Source organism: Trichosurus vulpecula, chromosome 5 (genome assembly GCF_011100635.1).
Source record: "Trichosurus vulpecula isolate mTriVul1 chromosome 5, mTriVul1.pri, whole genome shotgun sequence".
Taxonomy (NCBI): domain Eukaryota; kingdom Metazoa; phylum Chordata; class Mammalia; order Diprotodontia; family Phalangeridae; genus Trichosurus; species Trichosurus vulpecula.
Window position 1 is genome coordinate 275,907,288 of NC_050577.1, and position 18,167 is coordinate 275,925,454.

Below are 18,167 nucleotides of genomic sequence, written 5' to 3' on the forward strand. Positions count from 1 at the left end.
AGGATTAAAACCTACCCAGAATTACCTACCTAGCAAAACTGAGTATCATGCTCCAAGGCAAAATATGGACTTTCAATAAAATAGAGGACTTTCAAGCTTTCTCAGTGAAAAGACTAGAGCTGAATAGAAAATTTGACTTTCAAACACAAGAATCAAGAGAAGCATGAAAAGGTAAACAAGAAAGAGAAATCATAAGGGACTTACTAAAGTAGAACTGTTTTGTTTACATTCCTACATGGAAAGATGATGTGTATGATTCATGAGACCTCAGTATCATAGTAGCTGAAAGGAATATGCATATATATATATATGTATATATGTGTGTGTGTATGTATATATATACATATGTGTGTGTCTGTATGTATATATGTAGGCTATATATGTATTGACAGAGGGCACAGGGTGAGTTGAAGATGAAGGGATGATATCTAAAAAAATAAAATCAAATTAAGGGATGAGAGGAATATATCAAGAGAGGGAGAAAGGGAGAGATAGAATGGGGTAAATTATCTTGCATAAAAGTGGCAAGAAAAAAAAGTTCTGTAGGAAGAGAAGAGAAGGCAGGTGAGGAGGAATGAGTAAATCTTGCTCTCATTGGATTTGACCTGAGGAGGGAATACCATACACACTCAATTGGGTATCTTATCCCACAGGAAAGAAGGAGGAAGAAGATAAAAAAGGGGGGACGATAGAAGGGAGGGCAGAGAGGGGGAGGAGGTAATCAAAAACAAACACTTTCGAAAAGGGACAGGGTCAAGGGAGAAAATTCAATAAAGGGGGATAGGTTAGGAAGGAGCAAAACATAGTTAATCTTTCACAACATGAGTGTTGTGGAAGGGTTTTACATAATGATACACATGTGGCCTATGTTGAATTGCTTGATTTCTTAGGGAGGGTGGGTGGGGAGGGAAGAGGGGAGAGAATTTGGAACTCAAAGTTTTAAAAACAGACGTTCAAAAACAAAAAAAAAGTTTTTGCATGCAACTAGGAAATAAGATACACAGGCAATGGGGCGTAGAAATTTATCTTGCCCTACAAGAGAAGAAGGGAAAGAGGATGGTAAGGGAATGGGGTGACAGAAGAGAGGGCTGACTGGGGAACGGGGCAACCAGAATATATGCCATCTTGGAGTGGGCGGGAGGGTAGAAATGGGGAGAAAATTTGTAATTCAAATTCTTGTGAAAATCAATGCTGAAAACTAAATATATTAAATAAATAAATAGAAGTTCTCTAGAAAATTATTGGGACTTTGTTACCAAGAGCTGCAGTATGGTAGGAGTGGCTTTTGTTTATTGGAAGCAGGACTGGTCTTCCTTTAGGGAACCTATTCTTGGGATTATCACTGGTTTAACTTCCTTGCCACCTATAAAGGCCCATCCTACAGGGAGTTGGTGGGAGTTAGTGCTAAGGTTTAGCAGAATTTTCACTGCCCTGCAAGGACACACTTTTCTGCCTGGATATTGCTGTGGTGAATGCAGATGCAGAGAAGTAACATTTCATCAGAATTGTATCCTTTTTAAACTTAAGTAATTTTGTTTCTGTCACACTTTATGGTCCACAGATATCTCATGGCATTCTAAGCCAGACCCTGAATCACTGTATGGCCTGGGCTAGGTCTGGCTCAGAGTATATATACCCTCGAGACAGGTTGAACAGCTTGGATTGAAGGATTACAAGTTCTTAAGTAGGTGATCGACATGAAAAAAGTAATGAACTAGAGTAGAAGAGAGGATGTAGACAGATGAATTAGAAGGCTAACACAGTCATCCGGGTGTGAAGGGATGAGCAATTGAGCTAAGGTGAAAACTGTGGGAAATCCAAAAGACATTAAGAAGGAAGAATCAGCAGAATCAGGTGACTCACTGACATAGTGAGCCGAGGAGACAGCAAAGGTAATAGGTAATAAATTGTGTCTGGAGATATAAATGTGGAAGTTAACCACAAAATCATAATAGCTAAAGTTCAGAAAGTAGGTGGACTCATAAAGGGCTGACTGTAGAGACAGAACAGCAGTAGACCAAGACCTGAAAATGAAGACCATCCATTAGGCAGGTACGCAGACAATAAGCATTTATTTAGTGTTTAGTGTGTGCTAGGCACTGTGCTAAGCCCTGGAGATACAAAGAAAAGCAAGAAGATAACCCCCACTTTCAAGGAACTTCCATTCTAATGGAGGAAGATAATACATAAAAGGAAGTTGACAAAGGAGATAGAAAAGGTACCTGTGAGAAACGTGGTTTTGGGGATCACTAGACTTCCTAGGCAGGGCCAAAGTCCTGAAGAAGAACCCTGTGATAATCCCTAGGGAAGGCTGTACAGACCACAGGACTCCCAGAGGAAGACCAAGTGGTAGCCATCCCTTAAATCTGTGGGGATCACAGGGCCTCCTAGGGGTCAGACCCTAAGGAAGACCCAAGTGATGGCCCCTTAGGATGGCAGTAAGATCACAAGGCTCCCGAGACAGGGCCGGAAGTCCCATGTGATGTCCCCTTAAGAAGGCCCTGCAGACCACAGGGCTCCCCAAGGGAATCCAGAGTGGTAGCCCTGTTAACACCGCAGTGGGGATCACAGGACACCCCAAGACAAGATCCAGGAGTAAGCCTGGTGAGCTTCCGCTGCCTGTTGCTTCCCTTCACTTGACCTTAGGAAAACCCATGTGATTTGCCCATTCGCACCCAAAGAACTCAGGACCAGAGTGGGCAGAGGAAGGCATTTTATTATGCTCCCCGGGAGAGCGGGTGCAGTGCTCGCGGGAACACTCACACAGATACAGCTGCAGGAGCAGGGGTAACCATTCCCTCCACTCCTGCTAGAGTCATGGTTAGTTTACAATCTTTGTTTTTTACATAGTTTTCCTAGGTTATATAGTTTATATAAATAGGGTAATAAGGATACAGAAGCAAAAGTGAAGTTAATTAGATTTTCCTTGTCTTAGTTTAGGATTAAACTATATTCTTTTACTTCCCCTACTTTCCCTCTTTAACATATGCAAATGATGCAAATCAGTAGGCCTGGATTCTTGACCAAGACCAGACCCTACATAAGCTTGAACTGGTTCAAGTGGGTTTGGCCTCTCTAATCCCCCAGACTGCCTTCTCAAAAAGTATGCACATGAGTACAAGCCTCTGACCTCTCACCTGACGGACCTTGAGGCCTGGTCTCTGCTAAAGCTGGGGTGGGAGAGGATAGGGAAGCACACCTTTAGTTCTGTGGAAACAAAACTCCTCCTCCCATTTCTTACAGTACCCATGTGGGGTGACAAAGTCCAGAGGATCAGAAACACAATTGGGAACAAAGCATGGCTGATCTGGGCCTGTCCCCAAAATGGAGGCCTTCAGAAGGAAATTCACCAATAGCAGAAGGGGGCTGGTGTGGCAGAGGAACATTCCAGAGTGAGAAAGCTCCTGAGTCAAGGTGGCAGAGTCCAAGAGCATCAGAAATACAATAGGGAGGGGAATTTTTAAAAGTTGAGAAATACTGGTCAGAGAGATGGGAATAGACTCATAAAATAATGTCATGGAAACCAGGGGAGAGAATTTCATGTAAAGTACCAAGCAAATGTAAGGTGGCGAGCTTGACTTGCAACTCTAGATTTCCTCTCCCCCTTTCTCCAGGATCAGATGTAGCAAAGCAAAGGTTTATGCAGAAAATATCTCAGCACTTCAGAGGAGTACCATGATATGCATCTTATTACTAAATCTGAAATCACTGCAGGCTGGTCCACAGGGTCAAATGTAGCAGGGAGAATGATAACTTCTTAAGAAAAGACCACTGTATGTAGGGAGAAAGAGGTCATTGGTCATCTTAGAGACTCCAATTTCAATTGGATGGGGGAGTAGAAGACATTGTAGGGACTTCAGGAAGGAGGGAATAATGAGGAAATAGAGGAAATATTTGAAGAATCTGGCTAAAAGGAAGGAAAAAATAAGATGAAACTCTAGAAGGAATGGGTCAAATGAAGGTTAGTTTTGTTTTTTAGACAGGAAAGGTATAGGACTACAAAAGGAATGTCAACAGTAGGAAAAAGGAGAAACAGGCTTATTGAAGACCAAGGATGTGTTGCCATTTCTGCTAGGGTTTGGAGAGGGAGCCCAGGTCCTATGCCAGGGTGGGCAACCTGCGGCTTTGAGGCCACATGTGGCCCTCTAGGTCCTCAAGTGCAGCCCTTTGACTGAATCTAAGCTTCACAGAACAAGTTTGGATTCAGTCAAAGGGCTGCACTTGAGGACCTAGAGGGCCACATGTGGCCTCAAGGCTGTAGGTTCCCCAACCCTGTGCTACGCCAATGGATCCCCACTCCCATTCATCACTGGGAACTCAGAGAGAGAGAGAGAGAGAGAGAGAGGAAAAAAGAGAGTCATATGCCACCTCTCCTGGAGTGAGAGTGGAAGCTGTCTGTCCTTTCCAACAAATGCAGTATAACCCTCAGCAAATCCACTGGGGTATGTTTGGTGCATCCATCCTTACCCCCAATTCCATTCAGCTCACTGAACGTGTGGAGGAGGCTTAAGCATTGTCCTTTTGAGTGTTTCCCACTGTGCTTTGCACTAAAGAGTCTCAACAAGGTCTATATGTCACAGTTCTTAATGGCCTCCTAAGTCCCACACAAAGAGCCCCTAAGCCATTCATTCAGCAGAGTTCTTAGATAATACCAAAATCAACATCCCCAGGGCTCCCCCTTTCTTTGGCATTGCCTTTTCCCCACTTTAGCCACAAGGTCATTTTAGTCCAGTCCTACCAACTATGTCATCTATATTGCACTGTGTTTTCCCCATGGGGCAGGTTGTGGTCTGTACAGCAAAATGCATTTCTTCCTCAAATATCTAGGGCATTCCACTTTGTGTCTCTAGGTACAGGACAAACAGCAACCTTTCATTTCAGAATTTGGCTTGGGATATTATGTCCCATCTAAAAACCTACCATAATTCTATAGTCACCATTGGATAAACAGTCTGTGAACTCCATAGCACTCCCAGGTCCTTAAATGACTCTGAAGCTTCCTGGAGATAGCCAGTATAACCTTTTTCCTAGCGTGATACATTACTGTTGTAAGTTTGTGAGTCTAATACTCATTGTCTTTCCACTTAGGCGATCGACTCTAATTCCAGGCAAAGCAACCAGAGAACATCTGGCATGCTAGACCTGCAGGGCTTGACATATGAAGTGACAGCAATACCATCACATATGACCTATGTCGTGGGCCTCTGAAGCAATGGCCATACCTCATTCAGTTACATGTACAACTGGAATAAATGATGTAGGATTACCTCAGAATTGCATTTCAAACTCCATGTATGTTTAGCACATACAGAAGAAGCTTAAACCTCAAAAAGGTTAATTTTAACGGTCTAAAGAAAAGAAAATATTGGTCAATAGCAGTGAATAGCATGTTTATTATCACTCTACCCTCCTTTTTACTGAAGGAGAAAGACATCAAGAATTCCCTCCTGTACTTAATTGGACTGAGATGAACCACTTCTATCATCATTTGGCAACAGACTCAGTTTACTCATTTACAAAATGGGATGATAATACTTACACTTCATACCTCATGCCCTCTCCTCACTTTTTTTTTTTGGAGAGGAAAGAGCTTTGTAAACTATTACAGGCTTTTTTTTTTTTTCAAATATGAGTTTTTGTTCAAGATCATATAGCGAGGTGGTGGTGACAGAGATAAGATTTAAGGCCAAGTCTCATGATTCTTAATCTCATGTTTTTCTGCTTCATAATGCTATCTCTCCACCTGAGATATTCCACAATCTCGTGAGCAATGCAAACAGTGTCAGATGGTGTCCATATTATCTGCATGGCCAAAATGTCAAGCTCCTAGACAGGAATCCTGATTCTTTTCTGTATTCTAGACCTTCTTTAATAGCCCCATGAAGCCTATGGACCCCTCACTCAGAATAATGTTGTTAAATGCGTAAAATAAAATAAAATAAAATACATATGATTACAAAGTTACTCATTCATATTGAAATACAGTTATGAAAAATATTTAGAAAACAAACAAAAACAACTTCACAGGCCCCAGGTTAAGAACTCTTGTCTAGACAATGAGGTTAGTTGCAAGTAGCTCTATCTGTACAATTTACAAAAGTTGAGTGGGTAGCTTCCTGCGATGCCATCTACCAAACAATCATCAACACAATGTCACCATTTAAATAATGCCACCAGACTTGTCTGTTATTAACATCTTTCAGCCCCTTATGAAGGTTCTCTGGATGGGAAAGGAAGGGAAACATTGGGAAATATAGGGATCCAAAACCAAAAACATATTTTAAGTTATTTAAAATTTTAAAAGAACTTCTATGGTAGAACCTAATGTCATAACTATTGAAATTTTTAAGGAAAAAGGGAGATATTGAATTTTAATAATAATAACTGATATTTATGTAGTTGCTTTAAATTTTGCAAAGGGCTTTGCCAGTTAGGTGGTGAAGTGGATAGAGTTCAGGCCTGGAGTCAGGAAGCTTCATTTTCCTGAGTTCAAATCTGGCCTCAGATACTTCCTTGCTGTGTGACTCTGGGCAAGTCACTTAATCCGGTTTGCCTCAGTTTCCCCATCTGTAAAATGAGCTGTTGAAGGAAATGGGAAAACACTCCAGTATCTTTGCCAAAAAAAACCCCAAAGAGTCCAGCATTACCTAAATGACTGAATAACAGCTTACATGTATTACCTGATTCAAATCTCACAATAGCCTTTTTTTATAGATGAGAAAAACTGAGTTTCAAAAAAATTAAGCAATTTGCCCATGACCATGAATCAGAATATCAGAGGCAGGATTTGAACTCGTCTTCCAGACTCTAATTCTAATATTCTATCAATTATAGTCCTTTGTGTATAAATAACAACAAACGCCTTTATACGAAGTAAAAATTCAGGTACAGAAATGTCAATGTGCTGTAAGCTTCCAGTTATTTGGAAACATTCAAATATTATGAAAAAATGCCTAACAAGTTTTCATTGTAGATGTACACAGCACCAAATAAAGGTCAAAGATTTCAAACCTGCCCCTGTTGTTCAGTCTTGAAGGAGAAATGTGAGAAAGTTGATGGAGATAGCATCTCATGGCCTCCAATTTATCCCTATACATAGCAGCTATAATAACAGCCCTTGAATGTTTTCATCGCTGTTTTCCTGCAGAGACTCCTTGTTACCCATCATTTAGACCCAAACTTCTCAGCCTTTCTTTTGTATTCTTAAACTTTACTACAAAAAAAAAAGAAATCATCCAAAAAACTATCAGATAATGGTTAAAAAAAATAGAAAAGTTGATCAGTGGAACAGACGAGGTTCACAAGAACCAGGGGCAGTTGAGTAGCATTGCGTTTGATAAACTCCCAAACTCCAAAACTAAGGTAAGGACTATTTAACAAAAACTGCTAGGAAAACTTGAATGCTGTCTGGAAGAAATTAGTTCAGGCCAACATTTTACATTATATACCCACAATAAACTCCCAGTGAATGCACAATTTAGATATAAAAGTAATATAAATTTGAAAAGCAGGGGAGGAAATAACCTTTCACAATTATGGGTAGAAGACAAGTTCTTGACCAAAGAGGAGCTAGAAAATAGCACATAATTAAATGAACAATTGTGATTATATGAAATTGAAAAGTCTGTGCAAACTAAATCAATGCAATTAAAATTAGGACTTAGCTGGGGAAAAAAAATCTGCAGAAAATTTATCTGATAAAAGTCTGGTATCTAAGACTTTGGGAGTTTATTCAAATATATCAGAAGCAAAGCTATTTCTCCATGGAGTATTGAATGAAATAGACGAGCTTGTATCTGAGCTCCTGACTATATTACATTAATGTTTATTTCAGACACTCTGAGTGGGCGTCTGAATATAGTGCTAAAGGTGGATGTGACTATGATTGTCCCTATCCTCCCCTTGTGAGTTTGAGTGAAACTGACTTTTGGCAAGAGGAGGTTTTTTTGTTTTTGTTTTCGTTTTTCAGAGAAGACGAACGTCAACAAGAGAATTGGCTCAAGCCTGGTCATTTTATCAGCGGTCCCAGAAGTGATTTAGACAATGCAGTACAAAGTGAAATGTAAAATTCCTAATTAGCAGTCTTGTAAACTGCAACAGATTGATGACAATTTGTCATTGTTCAGTCATGTTTGACTCTTCTCAGCAAAGGTACTGGAGTGGTTCGGCATTTACTTCTTCAGATGTCCCCATTTTACAAATGAAGAACTGAGGCAAATAGGGGTTAAGTGACTTGCCCAAGGTCACACAGCTAGTGTCAGAGACTGAATTTGAACTCAAATTTTCTAACTCCAAGCCAATGCTCTATCCACTGTGCTACCTAGCTGCCCTAAATAACAATAGTCTTGAACTAAGTTACTGAATACTGTTAAATTCTTATGTTTACCACTAATTGAACATGTAGGAATAAATTACCTATCCAATTCTGAGTGCCCCCCTTACTCTCTCCTTTTGATGAAACTCTAAGGTGTGAGCAATGGAGATGAATAAAATCATCTCTATTGCTTTGGGGCCAGAGTTTTAGTGAACTAAAGAGAGAAAACAGGAAACCTCGGCCCCTTTCAGTCATACTCCATAGGACTGAAACTGGTCAAAATCTCATGCCTGGTTACAGAACACAGGGTGGCTCAGTACCCTAGACCCTGTGGCCCAGTCAGCAGTTCCATAAAGTTTGATAAAGAAAAATTTTGAAAGATTTAAGAACTCTGACCTATGTTTATTTTTTTTATATAGAACAGAAGAAAGTTCAGAGGGAAACATGGACAAGCAGGACATTGAATTTAAATTAAAAAAAAAGTTCTTGATTCTCTTTACTTTTTTCCCCCGTTTTTTGGAATCACTGTCACTAGCCCCTTCTCTCCTCCCCAACTCTCCCACCACAAAAAAAAAAAAAAAAAAAAGAGAATCACAGAGCCTTTTGGGCAGGGGAGGGTGATGGGGTTGGGGATGGGTGGGTGTTGTGGAGCTAGGTGACTGAAGTAGATAGAGCTGGGCCTGGAGTCAAGACCTGCTTACAAAACAGGCCTCAGACACTTCCTAGCTATATGACCCTTAGGAAAATCATTTAACCCTGTTTGCCTCACTCTCCTCATGTGTAAAATGAGCTAGAGAAGAAAATGGCAAACCACTTCAGTATCTTGACCAAGAGTACTTCAAATGGGGTCACAGTCACAATATAATAAAGTTATGATAGAAATCCTCCTTTCTATTCTTAGTATATGGAAGTGTTGTTGTTATTTTAAGTTTAGAAACAAAAAATTAAAATTCTGGGGTGGGAAGTGGGGACAAATTAGGGCCAAAAGCAATTTTAGAGATCATTTAGTCCATTTCCTGTCTCCTTGACATATAAAATCCTCTTTTTTATATAAGTATATGGAAATGTTTGTAATGATCTATCGAGTACAGAATAACAAAAAATAAATAAATTAAAATCTTGGCAGAGGTGGGGTAGGGTAGTGAGAATCTTAATATGTTACAGCCAGAAAAATTTTTAGGAATCACCTAGCAATCCCTTTCCTGTTTCCTGGACCAATGTTTTATATAAGTATTTCCTTTAACCGTTCTTAGTATATGGAAATGTTTATTGATATTTGTCAGGTTCAAAATAACAGAAAAATTAAAATTAAAAAATTAAATTAAAAATAGTACGTTAGAACGAGAACCTCCAGACTCTCTGTTTCTTGAACCTCTAGGAGGGAAAAGAGGGTAAGGGCATACGAGGCCAAAGAGGCGCTCTCTTCCCCTGCATTTACATCACACCCATATTCCTACAAAGTCATGTTGCAGATACAAACACTTTCGCTGACAAAGACACGTGCACACAGGTATGCACACAGATGTGCACACCAGTCTCCTCGCGCGGAGCCTAGGTTGGGAGACTCCCCCCAGACCCCACCCGCCGCCCCGCCCCAAGGCTACCAAGCCCAGCACAGAAAAGGTGGATCAGGCCGGTAAGGATAGCGGGCAGTGTCTCAGTGACTGGGCGGAAGCGGCTCGCGCGGCTGGGGGTGGGGGGTGGGGGGAGAGCCGAACTCGGGCCGGGAACATCTGGCAGAGGCGAGGGGCGGGGCCCGAGTCCCAGGGGGGCGCGGATTGGCTGTGCGGGCGGACTGGGGCGGGGCCTGGAGGGGAGGGGGCGGGGCCAGAGGGCCCCTTTAAAGCTCTGACATCAGGCGGCGGCCCGAGCCCTGCCTTCCTCCGCCCCCCGTTCCCGGCCCGCTGCCGCAGCCGCAGCCGCAGCCGCAGCCGCAGCCGCCATGGACCCAGTGGATCCGGCCCGGCCCGGCCCCGGCCAGAGCCCTCGGTGAGTCTCGGCCGCGCACGGATCTTGCTGGGGAAGGCGGGCGGGAGCCCCGGCCCAGGAGGGTTAACGCTTTCGTGGCAGCCCGGCCTTCCGCCTTGACCCCCCCATCCCCACCCCACCCCAGCCTCCTCCTTCCTCCCTGGGGGCCATCCCGCCCGCGGCTGAGTCCATTCGCGGCCCCCCCCCCCCGGCCATCTCCGCGCACGCTCCGTGTCCCCGGAAGGAAAACTGGAGGGGCAGAGGGGTGTTCCGGGGCCAGCCCCCTCCCAGCTCCAGAGTCTCTGACCTTGTCCCGCTCGCCCAGCGCCCCCACCCTCAGCATCGCAGGCGTAGGGTCCTGCTCCCCACCCCATCCCCACTGTGAGGGGGCAGAACCCCACAGTGCTCAGAATCCCCGGCTGGTGGGGTGGAGTGAGGGGAGGATGGAGGATAAGAAAAGGCTGAATGGGGGTGGGCTGCGCAGGAAGTGGGGCCTAGGCAGCCCCTTCAGCGAAGTCGGCCCGGGCTCTTGGCTTCAGTGCCAGAAGAATGCGGGGAATGCGCCTGTGCCCGCCACTGCCCCCACCCTACTCGGAGTGCGGCTCTCCGGACAGACCCCCCCCCCCCACCTCCGGCCCCTTCCTTTACCTTCCAAGGTCCAGCTCCCCCCACTACCCTCCCCCTCACCCCCGTCCTTCCCGGAGACCCGCGCTGGCCCCATCTCTTGGTCACTCCCCGAGACCGGCGCTGGCTCCATCCCTGGGTCACTCCCCGAGACCCGCGCTGGCCCCATCTCTTGGTCACTCCCCGAGACCCGCCCTGGTTCCAACCCTGGGTCACTCCCCAAGACCCGCTCTGGCCCCATCCCTGGGTCCTCTACCTGCCCCCACGGCCCTGGGCTCACCCTGGGATCGAACCAAGGGTCAACTGAGTCAGTATTCTTCAGGCAGGGGCCAACTTAAGACATTTCTGTCCCTCTAGACTGAGACTGGGAGTTGAGGTTAATGGGTTTTGGAGGGAGACCTTATATGACAATTACTCTTCTCCCATTCTCCCCAAACAACAAAAAACACACGGCAGAAGCCTTCTGATTTGGGGAATGGCAATGGGGATGGTCTTCCTATAATCTGTAACCTTGAGGAAAATTAACTAGGGCCCACAGCCTGTGCTGCAGTCCCTCCTCTGCTCATGCTGTGCCAGCTGGTTGGAGATACCCCTAGCCCTTTGAGATATCTCAAGGAGGGAAGTAAAAAAATTCGCCTCTGATTAGGCTCCTCCTCACCCTGAGCTGATGGGTCTCCAGACCCAGAACTACATATCCTTGCCCCAGCAGATGTTTCTCTGCAGCTGGGCCTTGTCTTCAAAACAGATGGTCCAAGGGTGAGGTGACCTTGGTCCTTTAAGCATCTCTCATCTACTCCACGCACTTAAGGCAGCAGAGGGAGAGGACCAGGAAAAGCAACTGGACTTCAAGGGAAGACAGTTATTGTCCCTGAAAGGTAGCCAGCCCTAGAGTGTAGCAGGATGAAGCTGGTGGCAGTATGGAAAGGAAGAAATCCTGTGACTGAGACTTGAGAGGCATGGGGGACTTAAGCCAGTAGCTTGGTTTGGATGTCCAAATTTACTTGTGTGGCTTGGTTTTAAACAGCCTTAGGCTCAGAAACTAGACAGAGGAGGTCAAGATGAGGTGGCAACTGATATCTTCCTATTATCCTTCCTTTGCAACAGGACTGGTAAAGCTTGCAGGACCATGGCCCCTGCTGAGGTACCTTGGCTCCTCTAAAACTTGAGTTGGTCCTTTAAGTGGGGGTTAAAGAGGGAGGAGGAGGGCAGTGAGGCAGGCGGATTCCCAGGAGACAGTTTGTAGCTCAACTGTTTGGACTTGTTGTAGGATCTGGGCCAGGGAGAAAGCTCATCCATTCCCTCACAGGAAGAGGGTAAGGGGAGGGAGTGCCGTGCTGCCCTGCACTCATTTAGGAGCTCTGACAGAAGTTTCTTCCCCCCAATTCCCCCACCAGCTTCCTTTCTTCCCACCTAGCCTGCCTTACCATCCTGGCATCAGGATGAAGCAGCCCCTACCTCACTGTTCCTGAACTACCCCCCCCCCTTTTTTTCCCCTGGGTGCAGGGCTTTTTCTGGAGTCTGGCTCTCCAGGTTGGAACATGTTCTACCTTGGAGCTAGAGGCCCCTCTGTACCTCTTACTTCTTTTTATCCTTGGTTTCCCAGGTACTACAGGGAACATTGGAGGGAAGAATTCAGGTTCGAAGTACTAGGAACCATCAGGATTTGTGTGTACTGTCACTTTCTCTCTGTCCACTTTATTTGACACAGTGGAGACCTTGAGTTTCAGCACATCTGCCCACAGGGGTTAAATTTCTGGTAGGAGCTATTGTTGATGGTAGATATGAAGGAGAATGTCTTGATGGCAATGGGGATGTCTATCCTGAGCTTCTGGTGTGGATTGTGTCACTTCCCAAAATAAAAGCAGCTTGTCAGAAAGCATTTGCATTGATACACATGCTCTCCCCAAAGTTGAATTATCCACTGAAGGTTAGGCAGTAACAGCCTCTTCTCCAGGGTGGGTCCAGTTTCAGCATAAGCTTAGGGGTGACCTTGCCTGAGAGGTGGAAGAGGCATGAAATGATCTCCTAAACCAGGGGATCTTAACCTGGAGTCTTCAGACATGCCCCTCCCCTCACCAAGGGGGTCTATGAATAGATTTTAGTGGATCCAGGAACGTGGTTGGAAAAAAAATTACATCTTTACTTCCATGTAATTGGTTTCTTTTGTAGTCCTATACATTTTGTTTTGTTTTGTTTTATATGTTTAAAAACATCATTCCAAGGAAAGGACTCGTGGGGTCAGCCAAATTGCCAAAGAGGTCTATGATAAAAATAAAAAACCGCATCAAGAACCCTTGTTTTCAAGGAAGGAAGGCTACCTAATATCTTTGTGGTGGTCCTGTTGACCCCAGCTGTCCAGTGTTTCAGAATGTCCTCTTCCACAGCAGTTTACCTTCCCAACACCAAAATGAATTGACTGGATTAGATTTCTTACTTATTTAGGATTTGTTTTGAAGTAGTCACTTGCAGATTTACTCGAAAAACCCATACCACTGAATGCTAAATAACAGAATCATGGAATGTCAAAAACTAGAAGAGACCTCAAAGATCAGTCCACTTCTCCTTTTCACAAATGAGGAAACTGAGCCTCAGAGAAGCATCCTGGCATAGAGGAGTGCATTGGAGTGAAATCTGGTTCAAATCCCAATTCCTTCCTAGACCGTGACAATGCTGGGCAAATCATTTTACCTTATTGGGCCTCAGTTTCTTCGTCTGTAAAATGGGAGTATGAATGACTGCTACCTACCTCACAAAGTGCTTTGCAAACCTTAAAAACACTATATAAATGTGTATTTTTATTATTACTTGTTATTGCTTAAGATCACACAATTGGTTGGTAGTAGACCCAGTACTAGCTTTGAGTTTCCCGGTTCCCAGCCCAGTGTTTTTTCCACTATACCACACTGATTAGCTCACATGAAAGGGTCCAGCTAACTGGGAGATGGGATTGGGAGAGAGGTATGGGGAGGACATTACATAGCTGGTGATCTTGGATCTTGGGTTTCTGAAAGTTGGTGCTGGGGTCTCTGAGTGTTCCCTGAGAATGAGGAAGGACCGTCTTCTGGCGCCTCTAGTCAGATCTGTGATGTGTCTAGAAAAAGCACTCAAAAGCTTTAAAGTCGGGGGATCTTGAATCCAATCCTGTTCTTAGAGAACTGGTGAAAGCTGCTATTTGCAACTTATCCACGATCCTTTTGATTTCCTTGTTCCTGTCATTTCTGTGAGTCTTCATGGGCATTGCCTGTCTTTTCTATCTGTGGGGATGGATTGGATTGCCCTCATGTTTCCCTTGTCCACCACAGTAAGAAGAGGGACAAACACCAAGAAAATTCTGTTCTTTGGTGCCTTGATTTTTTCCTCCCTATCCTGGCATCTCTGGGATTGGCAGGGCAGTAGCAGGTCTTTGTCCATGTTGTATTCTGCAGCATTGAATGAACTGGTAGGCCCTGCCACTGTATATAACTCCTGTTTCAAAGATAGAAAATCAGAGGCCTGAGGCAGTGAGAAAAGAAGACTTCAAGATGAAGCTAGATCAATTAAGAGCCAGAACTTGGAAGAATCCTACCTTTTGATGAGCAAAAGGCATAAAGTAGCAAAATTTCTTAGTACATAGTAGTTGACATGGATAGAGTACTTCCCCTGAGTTATTTCAGGGATCTTACTCTCCAGTGGCTTTAGCTGATCAAAAGAGAAGTTCTTCTGAATTTTGAAGTCAAACCCTCATTTTACCATTTTACATAACACTGGCTCCTTAGCCAGGGCAGGGAAAAGGGCCTGATAGCTGCCATCCTCAAAAGTGAATGAGATAAGATGATGGTTTGTGCTTCCTTTATTTAACATCCCACCCCAGACTTCCAGCCTTATGCTTGAAGTCTCTGGAAGGGGGCTTCAGGGACCCCTATCCCTTCCTTATACTTAACGTTAGCCTGAAGCTTAGAGGGCAATTTGATCATTCTGCCTTCAGTCCTCAAGTGATGCGAGACTCAAAAGACGTTTTGGGGGTCCTGAGTTCAGTAAGGGAAGATGCTCTTTTCCTTGTGCCTCGGTTTCCCTGCATGTGCCGGTGAGTTAATAACATGCCATCACCAGGGTGTAACTCCATCCACTAATTACCATTTGCCCAGCCCTGGGAGCTGTACAGATGAAAGGATCTGCGGAGGCCAAGTTGTTATTAAAGGGAATTATCATTGATGTTATAACCATTTCTGAAAAACCATGCTGCAGCAATAGTGAAAAAAGCCATGCCAGGCCTGAATTCATACTCCCCCCCCCCCCACGCCGCCTGCACATTTAAAAGAAAGATCTTGTTGGTTGTCACTAGTCCTGCTCATGAGGTGTTTAATCAGTTACAGTTCTTACAGTTCTGCCTCTCATTCCAACTTCTCTCTCAGTTCCCACACCCCTTGATGCCCAATCTAGAATTGTTAAGTGGCTCACATTCTGGATCCTAGAATCAGGTGGAGGTGGGGAATGGGAAAAAGCACAATAGGACTTTTCTGGGGTTTGGTTGGGGGGCCCCCTCCAACCCTTAGGGTGTGGCTCTGGAGTTACTTAGTGGTGGAGGTTCCCAGGGCCTGATTCACCATAGCTCTAGGCTGGGCTTGATGTGGGGGATATAATTGGCCCTTTGGTATGGGGATCTGTTGAGACACCCTCCGGACCTGACTGCAGCAGCCCCAGGCACCTCTTGGAGCCGGTGCTCTTCCAACTCTTTTCCCCACCCCCACTCCCTAGTCAACACACCACCATTTTCAGCCTCTGTTGCCATATTTCCAGCTTTCTACCTCCATTCCAGAGTCTTTTCCCACGGACAAGACGTATCCAGCTCAAAGACAGAAGTTGTCTCGACCGCTTCCTAAACAGATTATTGGTTAGCCTAGCCTTCCAAAGATAATCTCATCTCTCTCCCTCTCTGTAGGATAACCTGCCCCCTTCACCCCCAACAGAGAGGGTCATCTCCAATTCTGAGGGAAGGAAATGCTTTAACCTCTACTGGGCTGACTCACCCGCATATCTTCTGCTACCTCTCCCTGCTGGATCTCATAGGCAACAGCTGCTCATATTCCCCTTTAAGTGCCCGCAATCCGGCTATTGAGCCACACACTGCCCACGTGGAATAGGAGAATCAGTGCAAGTCAGCCATGGACCTCCTGCCCAGCCACCTCCCTCAGACATCTGAACTGGGCTGGGTTCACCTGCGGATGTAGGGGCAGCCGTTTTCATCTGCAGAAATTGTAGTAGATCTGGACTGGCCTTAGGCACGTCTTTCCTGGGAGGACAGACAGGATTGGTTCGGAATCCCAGATCTAGTTTGAAAGGATGGGGTTATGTAGGAGGGAAAACTTAAAAGGACACGATTTTCTTTGGAAGCCTTTGTCACTTGATGGAAAGATTCTACAAGTACCTCTTGATTTGGAGAGTGATGTGTGTGCCAAGGACCAAAAGCTGGGACCTTGATGATGGGGAAGGAGAAGCTCAAGGAGGCCTGCTCTGTTGGGTGACCTTAACAGTAGGGTTCCCGGACCCCTCACATGGTTTAGGATACATCCCCACTTTTCCCATAACCTTGGAATAGAATACTGCACCAAGAGGAGTCTCGGGAGGCCATACACACTACTACCCATTGAACTGCCCTGGGCCCCAGGTGTGTTGATACTGTGCTAAACCCCTTGTTAACATTGCCTGAAGGATGTGGGAGCTGATGTCTATATTTGGGCAGAGGCAGCTTCTTCCTCCATTCAACCAATGAGTGTCTTCCGGGGCCCTTTATTCTGACTGCTAGTAACTGGGGAGCTTAACACTACCCTGGCCCCCAGTCTCTGGCCCTAGACCTATTTTCCCAAGCCTGAACTTTGCCTTCCATTGTGAACTGGATCTGTTCTTCATTTCCTTAGTAGAGGGCATCTCACTCCATGTCCCCTGGATAAGAAGTAATAAGGCTTTGCCTTGCTGGCTCTTACTCTCTTTTGTTCTTTGTTTGTTTTCTTGGGAAGGTTGTGGGACAAGTGGGGAAGGGGTGTGGAGAAGAGAGGATCTATCACATAATAGCTAACGTTTATTTATATGATGCCTTAAGGTTTGCGAAGTGCTCAATATTCATTCCCATTAGATCCTCATTAAGGATCACCCAGTGAGATTGGTGCGGTGATCATTCTGTTTTACTAATGAGGAGCCTGTCTGAGAAAGGTGATGTGTAATGTAGCATAATAGACAGAGTGCTGGACTTGGAGTCACGAAGACCTAGATTCAAATCCCACCTCATCCACTTAGTTACTAGATGTGTGACTGGGCAAATCACTTATGCTCTCTGAACTTAGTTTTCTCACCTGTGAAATGAGGGCATTGGCCTTGATGGTCTCTGAGACTCTAAATCTTTGATCCTTAGGCTTGATCAGGGCCATACAGCCAATAAGTGTCTGAGGTAGGACTTAAACTTGGGGCTTCCAGACTCCAACTCTCTGCTCTGCCATGCTGCCTCTAAGGCCCTGGACTACTTGACTGGATTGTCAATCTGTTCTTCAACCCCAGATACTTCCCAGTGGGGTGTCCTGTCTTTGTTGGAACTGCAAAGCCTTTCCAGATAATGATCTCTTCTCATCTTAATTGCATTGATTTTGTTTGTCCCTCACTTTTCAATGTTTATGTGATATAATCGAAACTGTCCATTTTGTGTTCTGTGATCTTCTCTATTCCATGCTTGGTCATGGACTCCTCTGTTTAGAGTTGGAGAAGGTCTTTCCTTCCTTGCTCCTACTCTGTTTATGATGTGACATTTTATATCTAAGTCTTGTCCATTTGGAGCTTAACTTGTTCGTTGTGATCCAGTTCAGTCATGTCCAATTCTCTGTGACCCCATGGACCATAGTACAGCAGGCCCCCATCCTCCCCTGTCTCTCAAAGTCTGTCTAGGTTCACGTTTGTTGTTTCCATGACACCATCTATCTGTCTCTTCCTCTGCCACCCCCTTTTCCTTTTGCTTTCAGTCTTACTCAACATCAGGATCTTTTCCAGTGAATCCCATTTTCTCATTCTGTGGGCAGAGTATTTAAGCTTCAGCTTTGGTATTTGACCTTCCAGTGAATTTTGTTGTTCAGCCATGTCAGACTCTTCATGACCCCTATGGACCAAACTGCCTGTGGTGTTTTCTTGGTAAAGATACTGAAGTAGTTTGCCATCTCCTTCACCAGTGAATTAAGGCAATCAGAGGTCGAGTGACTTGACCAGGATCACACAGCTAGGAAGTGTCCGAGGCTGGATTGGA

General features: G+C 44.9%; 1 protein-coding gene across 2 annotated transcripts in view; it reads left to right on the forward strand.

The window, feature by feature from the left end:
* Window positions 1-10,164: 10,164 nt before the first annotated feature.
* The window catches only part of NCKAP5L (NCK associated protein 5 like), a 55,560-nt gene continuing 47,557 nt past the window's right edge, over window positions 10,165-18,167 (forward strand). Inside the window, exon 1 of one of the 2 annotated variants that reach the window (XM_036761650.1) lies at window positions 10,165-10,303. The gene's annotated coding sequence lies outside the window, so the exon portion shown is untranslated. The remainder of the gene's footprint in view (window positions 10,304-18,167) is intronic. The other variant, XM_036761652.1, reaches the window with a different exon arrangement.